We start from the raw sequence: 17,708 nt of genomic DNA, 5'->3' as shown, positions 1-17,708 counted from the left end.
TCATTCTTTGTTTAATAGGGTGTATTTCCTTGTCTAATAATGTATTTTTTTACAGGTATGTTATAGTGCAATACTTATATCTAACTTGTGTATTCGAAAGACTGAAAAGCTTTTAACCTACACTAAAATACAGTTTGAACATGGAAATAGAATGTTATATTCCATAATTGTTAGTATAAATAAGATTTGGTATATAACATTCACATTTTCATAAATTTACAAGTTGTACTTCAAACTGAAATTCGTTCTTTGCCGAGATATCTGTGTATTCAGATAACTATCAACTTAGCAACAGAAGTGAAGTTCCAATGTTTCATGTTTACTTCCATTATTTATATGTACTTTAACTATACTAAAATAAATATTGAAATATTTTATTAGGCAGGTCTCTGCAACTGAATGAAAGCAGGAGCACAATCTAATTTACCATGATGTGCAATGATGCGCAACTTTAACACTTTTTAAACTGTAACTGTCAAATAGCAGGGTGCAATTTATCAGATGCTCACACTATCCATCAAACAAGACTTTGTAAAATGTTGTGGCAATGATTAACATGAGATCAGTCACAAATTCACATCGAGATGAGATCTGGTAGAAATTTTGGAGCAGTGTGAAAGCAGGAAAGTAAACCTTATCCTCTTTTGGCAGCTATTCTTTTTAAGGTTATCATGCCTCTTAACACACACAGAACTTCATCGTCTCATGTAAATTATGATTAAAATCTATTGACTAATTTCTGAAATCAATAAACTCTGATACACTGTGACTGGTTATTACAATAATGTGTCCAAGAAATATCTGAAGATGTTCCTTAATAAAATTATGATGGGGCGAGTTGGTCGTGAGGTTAGGGGTGTGCGGCTGTGAAAATGCATCTGGGAGATAGTGGGTTCAAATCCCACTGTCGGCAGCCCTGAAGATGGTTTTCCATGGTTTCCCATTTTCACACCAGGCAAATGCTGGGGCTGTACCTTAATTAACGCCACGGCTGTTTCCTTCCAACTCCTAGGCCTTTCCTATCCCATTGTTGCCGTAAGACCTATCTGTGTCGGAGCGATGTAAAGCCACTAGCAAATACAAAAAAATAAAAATGATGGGGTAGAATCTTTTAAGTTTGGAGAACCTGGTTCTTTCCTTGGAATTTTAGAAACTGCCACTAAAGTATGCAACTTTACAGTTATTCAGAATTCTCATAGTCATCAATCAACCTAATTTTGGAAAGGAACAAACAAGCGTCAAATCGTCATACACACGGTGTTACAGCCAAACCTTCAGGACAAAGAAAATATCGATACCTTAATGCACAATTGTGCCAAGTCCAATTTTTTGTGATTTTGACATACTGGTACTGTAGGAAACCTTGTGGGAAGCTGCTTCAAGTGTACTCAAATTCCTTGTGCAAATCTATGGCAAAAACTATAAAAATTCACAAAATTAAAAAATGCCATCTCCACGCGAGCTTTGTTTATAAAAGCACAGAAATTCCAAGTCCAAGCAACTTCAATTCTTTGAGATTTCAACTGCGCATTTGATTGTGTTATTTTGTTCTTCTTGTTGTTTAAATCACTGTCAGAATGTGTGTTTAGATCTATTTTCAAACAATTTGAACCACCGTTAGCAATTTTTACTCCCAAAAAGGACCAATGCTCTAAGTGTAAAGAGGCAGAACGCACTAAAACCACTACAAATCAGGACTCGTAAACTTGAAATTCGGGAAATGAAAGATGAAGACACTAAAAGTGCAGTTGATAACCCAAAAATTAGTATGTGGAAGTTTGATCTTCAGGCCATACTTCAAATCCCTTTTGCAGGTGATTGCCAAATTTATTATAAAAGGAAGCTCTCTCTTTATAATTTCACAGTTTATGACTCATTGCAAAATGGAACTTGCTTTTTGTGGGATGAGACCAACGGAAAAAAAAGGCAGTGCTGAAATCGGGAGCTGTCTACTTATTTACATAGCATATCTAATTCCAGAAGTTGAGCGTCTAATCCTGTGTGTAGACACGTGTGGTGGGCAGAACAGGAACCAAAACATGGTATTGCTCTACTATATGCCATGAATACGAGGTTGTACCCCAATCTGAAAATGCTGGATCTAAAGTTTATGGAAAGTGGCCACAGTTACCTAGAGGCCGATTCTATTCATGCCACAATTGAAAGGGTGAGAAAACATAAAATCATTTATACTCCTTATGAGTACAAAATTGTCATGGAAATGGCCAGAAAGAAACCACACCCTTACATTGTACACCAACAGAACTACAGCTGCGTTTACGATTTAGATTCATTGACAAAATGCGTAATACACAACAGAAAAAAAAGATTCCAAGCACGAAAATATCAATAGGTTACACATAAAGTGGTTTCACTTTACACAAGGTAGTAACTCTGTTAAGTTTAAGTATTCTGTGAAGGACGAATTCCGTGAATGCAGGTTAATCCTAAGAGCATTAAATGGGATGGAATCACTCTTCAACCAAAATACAGATAGCTGCTACCTATATCACTTCAAAAAAGGAGAGATTTGTTGACTATGTTAAAAACTGGATTCATCCCAGGTGAATATACGGAGCTTTTACAACAGTTTACCTTCGGCAAAGGGAGTTCATCATGAAGCTGTTGGGGCAGCTGTAAGAATGGATGAGGTAAATGAAGAGGACTAGAGGATAGCAAATACCCTTTGGATTGAAAATCAGTGCAAAATTCAATTTCTCTTGCTGCGATGCATGAAAATAGCACCTGTATTCACCTTATGCAAAAATGGTTCCATAACACAGTTGTTTCTAACGTAGGAGAAGTTTGATTTTGATTTGGTTTTACTGAAAAATTCAATTTAGTAATAATTCTACGTTCCATAATCTGTGTATTCTTAAATTTAGATGAATAGATGTATCTTCTATTGAATTTCTGACCTGATTTATAATTTTACAAGAAAGACAGTAATTTATCCTATGTCCAATAAAACTGCGTTAACAAGTGCTCAATTGTGCCATGTCCTGACATCAGCACAAATAATCACATTTATCATGTATTCAAATTTCTAACATAAACTGATTAGAAAAACACTTCTGAGAGATTATTATACCTAAAAAGGTAGTACCACCAAAGAATAATACATCATTTGATATCGAAATACGAGTTTGAAACTTTGTTTTTGCATTTCCCACAATTTAAGAAATCTGGACTTGGCACTTCTGTGCTTTAAGGTATCAATATGTTATACGGACATGGGTCCTAAAACACTTTATTTGCAAATTAGAACTCATGTTCTACAACTCTCTTCGTTGGCTGCAACCTGTATCCGACTAAATATATTCTTCAGCGGTTTATATTATCACACTTGCAACGCTTTGTGAATAGGTTCCGTATGACTTAGTAGCCCAATCTTGGTATGAAACATACATCCACACAGATCAAGCAAAATAATAACATGAACAGCAGCAGGATGGATACCCAGGGTTAGTTAAAGGGTCTTGAAGTGGGCGAAACTAATATCCGAGCCCCTGAAAGTGGACTTGACAATCTAGAATCAACTATTCATGAAATACTGAGTACTTCTACATTCTTCGATTGTATCCTTGAGCAACTAATTGATAAAGTAATTGATAGGCTTAAGAACAGCATCGACTTCCATACGAAGATTATTGAAGATCTTAGAAAGGAAGTAAATGAAAAAGATACAAAAATAAAAGAACTGCAACTAAAACTTGAAACTATGAAATCCAACTCTTGTTACGAGATTGATCAACGTAAGCAGTACTCAGAACGTAATAACGTGGAAATTCATGGTGTGCCAGAGCTACAAAGTGAAGATGTATATATATTAGTCCGGGATATTGGATTAGCAGTTGGTTAGCAGATGGAAGAAGCATGATGTTATGGTTGCAAAGAAAAATGTTAGGCAACTTTCATCCACTGCACTTAATACTAATGTCAATAACCATACTATTTATATCAATCACCACCTAACAGCTAAATCTAAAGGTCTTCTTAAGAGAGCTAAAGACCTTAGAGCAGAAGGCTTCAAGTATGTTTGGTCAAGGGAAGGGAGAATTTTTGTAAGGAGAAATGATACTTCTAGCATTATACATATCAGAAACATAGATGATGCCTTAGCTCTCTCTTCCTTTTAAGACCTAGGTAGGCTGTTTACTTGTAGGTACATGAATAATCCAAGTTTATGGAAGGTTCTGAATTCCAACTAAGTGAATTACAGGAGCTTACTAACAAAGATGGAATTCAAATTCTATACATCAACTCCCAAAGCATTCGTAATAAGTGGAGTAGTTTACTTTATACAATACACGAAGCAAAATACCCTGGCTGAAACATGGGTTTCTCCTGAGGAAGAAAAATATTTTAATCTGAATGGATATGATGGTCTCTTTTGCTCTAGATCACATAATAGGAGGGGTAGAATTGCCATTTATGTAAAAGAACCGTATAAGGCTAAGGTATTATTATCTATTAACAGTAATACTAGTTCATACAGTATACTATTAATCGAAAAAGGGTTTTGTGAATGACATTCGCTTAGTAGCAGTATATAACCCTCATACCAAATTCTCCAAAGATTTTCTAAAATGTTTAGAAGATATTTGGAATAAAGGTGGTAAAACCTTTTGTATTACTGTTGTTGACTTGAATATAAATAGCCTAAATTAGAACAGAGTCATATCTACTGAGCTTTAGAATCTCTGTGGGTGTTGAGTTCATGTAACACTGTCTTTCCTACTAGAATTTCATTGACAACTGGTACCAGTACACTTATAGATCATTTTTACATAAACAGAGTCTGCAAATATAGAATATAATAAATGATCTGATTGATCACAATTTATTAATCTTGGATATTAATATTACACCCAAAATGAATACACAAGGAAATTATGTAATGCAACCTACAAAATACCGTGTCCCATCTATGGAAAAATACATGTCTCAAACACCGTTAACTGTAAGTGGTGATGATAGCTCTGATATCATAACAAATAAATAAATAATTTTAAAGAAAGTACTGCTTTAGTTAAAAATGAAAGTCCAAATCTAAATAAGAAAGTTAGACCCTTTTGCCCATGGTTTACTTTAGAGCTGTTAAATTTAATCAGACAAAAAATAATTTATATTATAAAATTAAAGACAACAGATGAGGTTTTGTACAGGATATGGCTATATTTCACAGCAGTTAATTCAAGACTGTAAAGACATACTAACAGGGTTATTAGAATGAAAAGAGATCTAGCAAATGATTATATCAATAGCTTAAACAGCATAAATCAGTGGAAAGTTATTAATAATATTTTAAAAACTAATAACTGTAATAATGAAGAAATATAATTGAAAGTAAATGATAAGTTGGTGACTGATTCACGTCAAATTTCTACTATATTTAATGACTATTTCACTGATATGGGTCTGTCCATAGCTAAAAACATTCCTCAGTCTAAATGCCCTCACCTTGAACCTGGCCCATCTAATTCCTTATTTTTAACCATTACTAATGAAAGTGAAATTGAACAAATAATTAATAATCCTAAAAACAGTTGTAGTGTTGACTGTTTTGGTATTAGTAATACTGTTATAAAGACATACTCTAAATTTATTATACCTCACATCACAAAATTATTTAACAAATCTCTATCAGAGGGTAAAGTACCAGCTAAACTTAAAATCGCCAGAGTAACAGTCTATAAAGGCATGGATAAATTTAATGCAAGTATTTACAGACCAATATCGGCATTACCTACTTTAATATTTTAGAACAAGTGGTTTAAAAAAAAAATTAGATTTTTTTGTTAAATATTTTTATCCATTTCAATATGGTTTCCTACCTCACTCAAATACCACTAATGTTATTGAGGATATTATTATTATTGAACTTAAACAAGCTTTAGACTCAGATATGTTGGCAGCTGGTTTATTTACAGATCTTAAAAAGGCTTTTGACACAGTTGATCATAAAATTCTATTACATAAATTAGAAGTAGCAGGCATTAGAGGTATTGCACTAGATTGGTTTGTTGATTACCTCTCTAATAGGGAGCAGCTTGTAACATGTAATAATACTCAGAGAAATGTTTTTTTCTTTTTTGCTAGTTGCTTTACGTCGCACCGATACAGATAGGTCTTACGGCGACGATGGGATAGGAAAGGCCTAGGAGTTGGAAGGAAGCGGCCGTGGCCCTAATCAAAGTACAGCCCCAGCATTTGCCTGGTGTGAAACTGGGAAACCATGGAAAACCATCTTCAGGGACAGAGAAATGTAAAAGTAATCTCAATTGGTGTGCCTGAGGGTTCTGTACTGGGGCCTTGATTGTTTATCTTCATTAATGATACTGGTCACCTTAAGTTAAATGGAATACTATCCATTTTTTGCTGATGACACTAATATTTTTTATGCAGGCTCTAGCAATCATGCAGCAGGATATTCTATTACTTGAAACATGGCTTAATTCCAACCAATTAATTATAAATCTAACAAAAACAAACTACATCATTTTCCACAAACCTTTATATACATTAAATTTGGATAAAAATCTGCTTTTCTTCAATCATAGAGTAATGAGACCGCAGAGTACTAAATTCTTAGGACTGATTATAAATGAAAATCTGTCGTGGAGATTAGTTGTAATAAAATTATCCCTGTGATTGGTATCCTCAGTAGATTGAGATATAAATTCTCTTGTGGGTTGTTGAGGGACCTTTACTATCTATGCTCTTATTGAAAGCCACATATATGATACATGTCTGGGCATGTTGTAATAAAGAATTTGGAAAGGTAGAGGTCCTTAGGAAGAGAGAACTAAAAATCATTTTCAAACTGCCCATTCTGACATCGACTAAAGATCTGTATAAACATTGTAATACATTATCATTTCCAAATCTCCGCATAAATGCTTCTATAACCAAAAACCATTTAATTCACTCAAACACATCAATAATTACCAATTCCCAGATTCATAATTATGAAACAAGAATTATTTATAATATTCACTACAGTCAGATTCATTCTACTAGTTATGGTCAAAATTCTCTTTGGCATTTTTCTATAACTACGAATAACTCACTTTCAAAAAATATAAAAATTTTACCAACTTTATCTATTTTCAAGAGTGATATAACTAAATACTTAAAGTATTATGGTAATTATGTTTAGGAAGTTTTGTCCTATCTTATATATTACATCATGTTAAATTATATATATTTACCGCATTTTATTTTGTTATTACATTGTGAATATAGCCACCATTGTAATTTATTTGTATTGTATTGCACCAAGAAGAGCATTGGCTCAGGTGCTTATATTGAAACGAAAAAAAAAAAAAAAAATTCATATAAAGCCTTAACCAGATCTACAAAATGCTATGGACAGCCAAAGTTTATCAGTACTGTCCACATACCTGGTCCTGGGACTGGGTCAAAAGCCTTTTTCAGGTCACGGAACACTAGGTATAAAGGATCTGTTGCTCTCTGCATTTTTTCTGAATTTACCTTGCAAAGAAGATCACATCTGTGGTGCCTCTGGAGGTTTGAAAACCGCACGACTTGGGTAGGATCCTCTCGGGAATAATCTGCAGGCGACTGAGTAAAATAGATAGCAATGATATACCCCGATAGTTGCCACAAACACTATGATCACCTTTTTTGAAAAGAGTAATGATAGTGGCATTTTTAAGGTCACCAGGTATTTCACAGGTTTTTCATATTAAGAGGATAAGCGTACGAAGGCCGGTCTTTAAACGTAGGCCTCCACTTCGAATCAGTTCCAGAGGAATGTCGGAAGGAGCGCAATCACCCTCCTTGGCACTATTAGGGTTTATATACCATGTAGAGTTGTAGAGGAATTCAATGTTGCTCTCAGTAAACTGAAACCTGGCAAGCCTCCCGGCCTTCGTACGCTTCCGACTGGTTATAAGCAAGTACCTAATGAAGGGCTGTCGTGTGGTAACGGACAATTATTTTACTACGGTTACGTCTGACCCAGCACTTGTTTTCTATGTGTACATTCTTCACTGGTACCCTCTAGCGAAACAGGAAGGATATCCCTTCAGAACTGAAAGGTAAATTTGCTATTGGTGTCGGTATGTACCTTAGAACCAAAGTCCAGCTAGCTGGTTACTGGGAGGAAAATCTAAAAAATTATCCAGTTTTGCTCGTCTATGCATTCCATTACTGAAAACAAGACTACCACTAAACCTAGAAAGAGCAAACCGCCCCCAAGGAGATAATGAAACCAAAAATTATACATCAGTACAGTACAACAGATTTGTGGGGGGGTTGATGGTTTGGATATGATGCTATACACTTACCTAGATGAGTCCAAGAAATTAAATTTTCAATTTTTATAGAATGGTGGTGAAAGCATACATTATCTACTGTACAAATAAAACTCGCTACAAAGAGAATAATACGGTTAAAATTTACATCGTCCATTATTTATGAACTCGAAAATGAGATGATGCCAGAAAAGAACCTATTATCTCCAGCACGACATCCGACAGATCCAAGACTTCCGAAAGTGCTTCCTGAAATGATGCGTCGTGTGTAGCAATAAAGATGGTGGACCAGTAAAGAGTGCAATGTGTAAACGATTGTTCCAGCCATTATGTTTAAGGGTCCACAATTTTTAGAAGTGGCAGTGACTGAAGAAGTGTACATATGTACATTTTTTTCTTGTAGATAGTATTAAATTCTGACTTCTTGGTTGAATAGTCAGCGCTCAGGCCTTCCGTTCAGAGGGTCCTGGGTTCGATTCCTGGCCGGGTTGGAGATTTTAATTGAGTTTGATAAATTCTTCTGGCTTGGGGAATGGGTATTCGTGTGTGTCCCAACACTCTCCTCTTCATATTCACACAACACACCATACTGGCAATTACCATTGAAACACGCAATAATGATTACATCCCTCTACATAAGGTTGGCACCAGGATGGCCGTAAAATAGGGCCAAATCCTCATATGCAACACAGTTCACAACTGCAACCCCACAGGTGTGCGAAATGTAGAAGCAGCAGAAGAGGAGTTTTAAAAAAATTCAATAAATATTAGGTACAAAATATTCTTAATACATCTAATTACGAGTTTACATCACAAAACATCCAACTCTTAGGTGAGTACCTAAATATTTCAAGTAATTTTTATAGGTCTGTGCTTGAAGAATATAATCTGTTCCGTGGAAATTTCCTAGGAAAAATGTTTTCTTCCTCAAATGTAACCTTAGTTGGCATTATTCGCTAATAGTAACCTTTCTGAGCAATATGGGAAAATGTTCAATTATTTGGATTTGCAATTTGGTCGTAAAGCAAGTGGCATTCATAGCATACCCACTAGGACATGAAATATTCAAAATTCCATTGGTATTGATACATACTGTACACCAACCAGCTGTAGAACTGAACCAGCACATCTGGGATTCAATGCAACAGTGGGTTGATGCATCTATCAAAGCTAACAGAGGGCATTTAGAAGATTTCATGTAAGAAAGAGCTTCGTGCGCTATGCTGGTACTTTCTGTTCCTGTGCGTTTCCCATCATTAATGTACAATGTAGAGCTGTAGTAAATGAGTTTTTACATGGCAGTAAAGTGTTTCTGGACCCATGTCCATATATTTTCTTCTATGTGTGAGGAAAGTGTATGGAAGTTTGGCTGTACCTTATTGTTACACCCTTTATAGATAGATGGGAGAATCAAGAACAGGAACACAAAATAGGGCAAACATAATGGCAGTTCAGCAGCAGGGTCCTCTTCCTGTTTGCACACTCTTCCCACACTGACACGTCATTAAGTTTGTCCTATTCTGTGTTCCGTTTCTTGTTTCTGCTATCCATCTATCTATCTTCAACCAAGTTTCGGATTTTTTTTTTTTCCTAGTGGCTTTACGTCGCACCGACACAGATAGGTCTTATGGCGACGATGGGATAGGAAAGGCCTAGGAGTTGGAAGGAAGCGGCCGTGGCCTTAAGGTACAGCCCCAGCATTTGCCTGGTGTGATTTTTCTGATTTTTTACACTCAATTCTTTATTATCATCGCTCTATTAGTTTTAAGTTAGGTTTACCAAGTGAAAATTGCAAAATTATTTCTAATTAGTATTTAATGTTTTAACAGCCCAGATTTATAGACATGATATCTTTTGGGGTTTTGTTGAGTGAAAGAGGCAAAAGCATTAAATTTCATGAAGACTTTGTTCTGCATCTGCAGAAGACAAATTTGCCACTGGCAATTTATCTGTTCTTTCTTGTCACAAGGTTTAATGGGCTATAGATATTCTAGAATGCTCCATTCTAAGATCTCCGTTCTTCTGAACATACACTTCTCAGTGTTTAAACTGATCACAATGTCTTGCTCTAGCTCCTATTCATATCACCAGCATTTTCTGACAATAATAGTTCTTACACACTTCCATGTATCTATAGCATTTTGGCCATGGGGTGCAGCAAATTAATAATAGTTAACATAGTTAACAGAAATCCTCCTTCATATGTATAGTAATATTTTACAGCTCCCTCTGTAGATCAATTATTGTCTGTGTGCATCCGGATGCCGTGATCACAGGTTCAAAGCTAACAAGACTCTCATTTTTGAAGAAAGGAAAAATATATATTCAACACCTCGTGTTATACGATGTTAGATCTTGGTGATTCAGTTTGTACCTCATAAAATGAATTAACTATTGGCAATGAATTAACCAAAAGGACAATGAAATAACAAACGTGACATACAGGCAACCTAAATGGTGTCGAACACATAATAGCAAAGACTATCATGATAGGGGCTATTACATTCAACATGTTTCTGCTTATGAGATATTTTCAAGTATTTCGTATTGAAGTTCACTTTTCAGTATGATTTAATGAGATACCTGGAGTTAAAAAAAATACCTGGTGCATGATAGCACTTAATTTGTGAGGAAGGAGCGAAATAACTTTGTAGAAGAGCATTCCAATAAAGCAATTAAATGTAGCCTATACACTATTTGCAGTTTTCAATTAAGGAAGTTTTATACAGAAAGGGATACAAACACATTCAATCCTCTCAGATCTCACATTTTTCTTGATTTGTATTGCAAAAGATGTCTTGAACAAAGAAAAGGTATGATGCAAGAAACTGTTTGAACCAAGTTAATGACCAACAAAAATGAAAAATATTTTCCTAAATTCAATGAAACACCAAAGAAAAACTGTTAGTATCCTGTCTAAAAGACTATAGTGAAAAATATGGGCAATCCTCAAAACTTTAGTCTGAATCCTCCCATTTTCACAATGCAGAACAAAAGCATTCTTCTTCTCTTTCTCAATGAAGTGAAAGTTTCATTACGTGTATCCATATTAATTTAAAATATTTTACAACTGTTCATGCATTACAGACATTCTTTCTAAGAATAACTAATGTTCATCAGCTAATAATTTTCAATACATTCAAAAACAATCCTCCACCAACAGACTCAAAACAACAAAAGCCGTTAGTGTATATGAAGGATGTTCTTAAAAAAAAAATCCTGACAGCTAGGTAAGATTTAATTTGAAAATCTATACATGAAAGGCTTACATTCTCAATCAATATGAACCCTCGTCCTCCTTGACTGGAACAAGATTCAATAATGAAGTACTCTGTGCTACAGAAAGTTCACAACATTAAAATGAAGTAACACTCCAGCATTACCAAATCAAGCTATTTATAGTTTACCATCTCATCCTATGGAGATGTAACTGAACGTTAAGTATCTCTGCTACAAGCTCCCTTTTGAAAAAGGGAAATGACAAATCACTACTGTATGAAATAAAACAAGATCAAAATCATCAGTTATTATAGTGTCACTTTTTCAGTCAAATATATTCCGAAAAAGATAATCAACGCAGCGGTCGTACAACACAGAGATCTGTAAGTAGCTTGAGTATCACTGCTAACAATGGCTACTTATTTGTTAATTTAGCATGTGGTACAGCTTAGGCCATGAACAAATTGAGGCAGGAGCATGATGCAAATATTAATAATTTACAAACGAAGGTAAAGAAAAATCACCTCATATAAACTGAAAGCTCAGTAAGAATAGGCCGCATTTAAATTCTTTGGAATTTCAGATGTTTACTGAACAGTGGGAAATCCATCATATTACAGCTAGTTCTTACCATTCTCAGTCCAGCGGCCAAGCAGAGCCCAGAGTGAAAAATTTCAAGAACATTCAATCGAAATGTGAAATGTTTACTTTGAATTACACATTTTACACCATATTACAGTGAGTTCAGGAGACATTAAACAGTTTTCAGCATTATCATATCAAGCCAAACATTTATTGTCATTGTGTGCATTGTTAAAACGTCTTTGTGAAATCTCATATAGGTATGTAAGGGATTTCCACACATATTCAAGGTTTGAAACTCTAACAGAAAGTTTCAGCCAGCTGAAGTGCGCTCAACATCTGCGCGATGTTTAGTTTTATAAATTTGTAGCACAATAATTCAGAAATCCTCAATTATAAAAGGCAACATCCACTTAATCCTCAACCAATACAGTAACACTTTGCAATTACCCCCCATGATATTGGTTCGTCGGCAGTGGCTGATACTTATATCCGAGTATTCATTTCTCTCCAGCATTCATTCATTCATTCATTCATTCATTATCTGCATGCTCTTCTTCCAGTCTTCAACATTCCCATTCAAATCGTGCAACAGCAGTTGAAGTGACTGTGCGCCAGTGAGTAGGTCTTCTTCAATGGCACACCAATTACATGGATCAATGTTTGTGTTCCTCAAGGTCTTTTTGATTTGATATAGTACTTGAGGGGGAAACCACAAGGTCTCCTATCTGTACTAAGTTCACTCTGCAGGCTTTGTCGACGAAGTTTGTCATCCTTCACACGTTGGAGATACCGAATTTGAGTTGGTAACCAACAATGGCAGCCTCTATACTGTTCACCTTTGCCATCTCAAGAACTGCTGTGTTTGGTATGTAATCATCCCATTTGATGTTCATAATGCATTTGAGCTTCTGTTAGTGGAAGCGTTTCTTGATATCATAGCGATATAGAGTCCACAAAGCAAGGTGGAGACGAAAACTACTCGACACTATCAGTTTGGTGTATATTCTTAGATCTTTATTCAGGAAGATCCACTGTGTGATATATCCAAAAGCTACATGGGCAGCACAAATTCTGTTCCATACATCATTCTCTGATGAACAGTTGGTTGAAAGTATACTTCCTAAACTCTTTCCAATCAGAGAATAAAGTAAGCATAAACAAAACCATGTGACTTCGACTGCTTCACACTTCTTTCCTTCATTATCTGCCCAGAAAATAGTCCATTTCTAAATTCAAAAATACAAGTTCTTTCAGAAAGTTTGAAGTTTAAAGTAGGCCTATGAAGTATTGAATGCAAAAGCGTATTATCGATTGAAAATTATATTGTTCCAAACTTCTGGTCAATAACTTAAACTTCGATATCTGGTCGCGGAAATCCCTAAATCTTGTATCAGTAGCTGTTGGCCGCGAGGAAAGCCACGTGCAATTGCATGACCCTGAGTCAGTTCATTTCAATCGCACGACCTTGAGTCAGTTAATTTCAATCGCACGTCAATGCTAGTGTTGTAAAGCATGAGCGAGAAAAACCTCTGAAAAGTGGAGAGAAGACTATTGTCATAAACATATTTAATAAGTTTATGGAAACATATCCCAACAGTTCAATAGACAATATCGTGAAATTAACATCCGAGTTTACCGCTGTGTCCGTTTCAAGTGTGCAGTGCACGGAAAGAATTTTCTACTACCGGCCATGTTAGTACACCAGGTAAAAAGAGGCCAGATGTTAGAAGTGTTTTGGACATGGAGTGCAATGAATTTGTTCGTTCTGCTATTCGGATGAAAGTGCACATATTTTTTAAAAACAATGAACCCCCTACAATTTACAAAGTGTTATCGGCTGTAAATTCTGAATCTGAACTACCAGATTTAAAAATATCCTCCCTTCACACGCTACTGAAAGAAATTGGTTTTGAGGTCATCAGTAGAAATCAAAAAAGCGTCGTAGTGCACAGAGATGATATATTGTGGCATAGGCACTATCTCCATAAGATAATTTAGACAACAGGGGCAAAAATTTTACTATTTGGATGAGATGTGGATTAACGAAGAGCATAAAACATCAAAGGCATGGCAAGACACTACTGTAAAGTCGAAGAAACAGGCCCTTTTTCTTTGGGTTCAAGCAGAAAGTGTTAAACATTGGAAGTGATGACAGTTTTGTGAAGGGAGGTGATCTTGTGTTCGAGTCTTAAAAAACAGAGACTATCCCGATGAAATGACTGGTGACTTATTTAAATTGTTTGAAAAAATATTACCAAAGCTGATGCCTCTGGTAGTGTTATAGTGTTAGACAACACTCCTTTTGCTAGTTGCTTTACGTCGCACCGACACAGATAGGTCTTATGGCGACAATGGGGCGGAAAAGGGCTAGGAGTAGGAAGGAAGCGGCCGTGGCCTTAATTAAGGTACAGCCCTGGCATTTGCCTGGTGTGAAAATGGGAAACCACGGAAAACCATTTTCAGGGCTGCCAACATTGGGGTTCGTACCTACAATCACCTGAATACTGGGCGCACTTAAGTGACTGCAGCTATCGAGCTCGGTGACAACGCTCCTTACCACAGTATGAAGTTAGAACGTATTCCAAACAAAGTAATTTCACGGCTGAGAAGTAAAAACGTAACATGCAACGAATGACTTGTTAAATTTACTAACTTCATCATATAGATCCGTATTGATACAGTTCAAACTAAGAAAGAATGTTAGGTTTTGGTCCACCCAATCAATACACATCACTTTGACATCACTTAGATTTGACTTGTTAAAACCGAATTGCTGGAATTGGTGAAGACTCGCAGGTCTCGGTTCGAGAACATCTAATAGATAACTTAGTTGAACGAACGGGCCACGCTGTACTCAAACTGCTCCTGTATCACTGGATTAAACCCAACAGAGATGGTGTGGAGCCAGATCAAACATACTGCATGCCTTAACACAACTTTCAAACTTCGTGACGTGCGTAAACATCTTGGCAAAGCATTTCATGAGGTGACAGCTGATCAATGGTGTTCCTATATGCAGCATGTGGTGCACGAAGAGAAAACAACGTGGGACCTGGAAAGTGCCATAGATATTGTGGATCAAAAAAATGGTCATCAATTTAGGAGAAGATTCTAGTGATGCGACAGCAAATCGTCCGGTCTACAGGGAATCGAGTCTCTTGCAAGTTCGGATTAATGAAATGTCATATAAGTAAGCATACTTATTAATTTTCATGGCAAATATATTTTGTAGCAATCATTATGTATTTTTGTTACTGTATCTCAAATATGTTCATATGTCTACATTAGTCAATTTTTAATTTATGTTCATACTGATGTAAAGAGCAAGCAGCAAACCATGTGGAACTCACAGAGTGATACAAAATGTGTATGTCTACTTCACTCTTTCGTTGGAAATAATTTTAGTTAGAGAAAGTGCTCTACTTGTTCCAAGGAGTGTTGGAGATGGAAGTAATGAAATTCCGGAAAGGAGTTAAAGGAGCTGGCTGTGCTTATCCTTTTGTTTTTGGAATGCTGATCATCAGGCCAAATTGTGCATATGCCCCACTGAAGCAGTAAACTGACAGTTGCCGTTCATCAAGTGTACGAGCTGGAGAAGCATTGTCATCTGCATATTGCAGTTCAGTTACATGGGTGAGACTTGCAAGCCTTTCTGAAGTTTTGTACAGTAGATACTGGTTCACATGATGGTTCATTGTTCCAGCAGAGCAAGACACTGCAAAATATTAGTAAATTTTAGCAAGAGTCATTCAGTCATTTCATAAGATCTTCAACCAACAAAATCGCATTATTGTAGATAGCAACTCAACATTCTAGATAGATGGACTGTAAAGAAAGGTAGTACACATACCACAGTTTATCTATACTTGATTATTTTCTTAATTAAGAGCACCAGAGAACAGAAAGTAAAATTCTGAACAGTTACAACTAAAATTTGAATGATCCATCCATAGAATTATATACTTGTAAATCAGTGTAACTGTAAGGTTTCTGTTTCTGTTCAAACTTCACAGCACTGGTAGCAAGTAGAGTGTCATGAAAAATTCTCTTGACCATAAAGACAAGGCACACTGGTCAATAAATAAATAAATAAGTAAATAAATAAATAAATAAATAAATAAATAAATAAATAAATAAATAAATAAATAAATAAATACTACAACATAATTTATATGTTTATCAGAAAAAGTTGGAGGCAATACTGTATTTCAAACGTATATTATGTATCGTTTGTCCCTTAAAAATACACCACGCCTACCAGTAGCAAACAGCCATCCTATGACATAAAATATATCTTCATTAAAACAAGATTGTGGTCAACGAATAATTCCCAGAGACTGGGCTGAAACTGTTCAATATCAATGGGACACAAAAGCTTAAGTCAACCAATTTCTAGTACCTTTATGGCAATATTGGGGGAACATTCTACTCACAGTTGAAGATATTAATGCTGTGAAATTGAATTCTTAGATTAAAAGCTAGTCATGCTCTCACGAAATAATAACAAGGTCTATCAGTTCATCAGAACTCTGTCAATACTAGAAATTGATGATGTAATTGAAGAATAGTTTAATCAAGTTTTGAATATTCTAATAGAATTCAGCTAACACTGTTCATAGCATGAATGCTGACAAGAACACACTGGAGTTAATTAACAAGAAGTAACAATTAAGATTTTCATGGTTGCAACACAGTATTCACACAAAAACCTGATAATCTTGGGGTAGTCGTTAGCACAACATATTTAAAATCTGTAGAACTGGTTTAGAATCTTAACAGAGTGAGTACCGGTAATATCAGAATTCTTCAAAGGAATATTCAAATCTTACAAAAAGCTATGCTCCAAATCCATCTCCAAGTTTTAAAAACTTGCAGAGTTTGTTAACAAGAAATCACACATATAATACGCCAGAGACAGACAAAAAATGAGTAACATATAATTTTAAAAATTAAAGAACAAAATCTTTCTTCCACACACTTATTTCTTGTCCAACATTTTGTAAATTGCTATAACTTGAGGGTTGATTATAGAATTTATTAATTAGCTATTCTGAACATCAACGTTTTACTTGAAAGGAATATACATGGGAAGTTATGTTCCTTTGTATTCATATGGATATTTAGGAACAGGTTTTTATCTCCAGTGTGTCTTCTGTCACTATTGATGCACATGACAAAATACGGAATGAGACAGGACTTGTCCTCACGCTGTACGATTCAAATTATATCTTGATATGTACCGGTAACCTTCCATATTTTACCGAACAGTCTATATATTAAGAATGTTATAATACTGACCATAAAAAAAGAGACAAAAAATTGAAAGGATCCCACAGAATCCTTATGCAAAATGGCTCACAGCCAAAATTCTTGAAATTTTGGTAAATGAAAGTCCCTTATGTGTAGATCATAAGAGTCAATCAGTAGTAGTAAGTCCAACATACAAAAGAATGAGTCTCAAGCACTCATCATTTTAAAAGATATGTATAAACCTAATAAAACACTTGAAAGTTCATGTATAGACACCATCAGTGATGGTAGGAAAATGTAAACAATTGCAAATTCGCCTGCCTGCTGCACGGGGCGGGTTAATTAGAAACATCTCTGCTTATTTACAAGTTA

General features: G+C 35.5%; 1 protein-coding gene across 6 annotated transcripts in view; it reads right to left on the bottom strand.

Moving 5' to 3' along the window:
• Positions 1 to 17,708, bottom strand: part of Caper (RNA-binding protein 39-like protein Caper) — a 356,013-nt gene that overhangs the window by 174,189 nt on the left and 164,116 nt on the right. The gene's annotated exons all lie outside the window — the stretch shown is intronic.

The sequence above is a fragment of the Anabrus simplex genome, chromosome 4 (assembly GCF_040414725.1).
Source record: "Anabrus simplex isolate iqAnaSimp1 chromosome 4, ASM4041472v1, whole genome shotgun sequence".
Taxonomy (NCBI): Eukaryota; Metazoa; Arthropoda; class Insecta; order Orthoptera; family Tettigoniidae; genus Anabrus; species Anabrus simplex.
The sequence above is the reverse complement of the archived record's forward strand: the minus strand, read 5'-3'. Positions and strand labels throughout refer to the sequence as shown.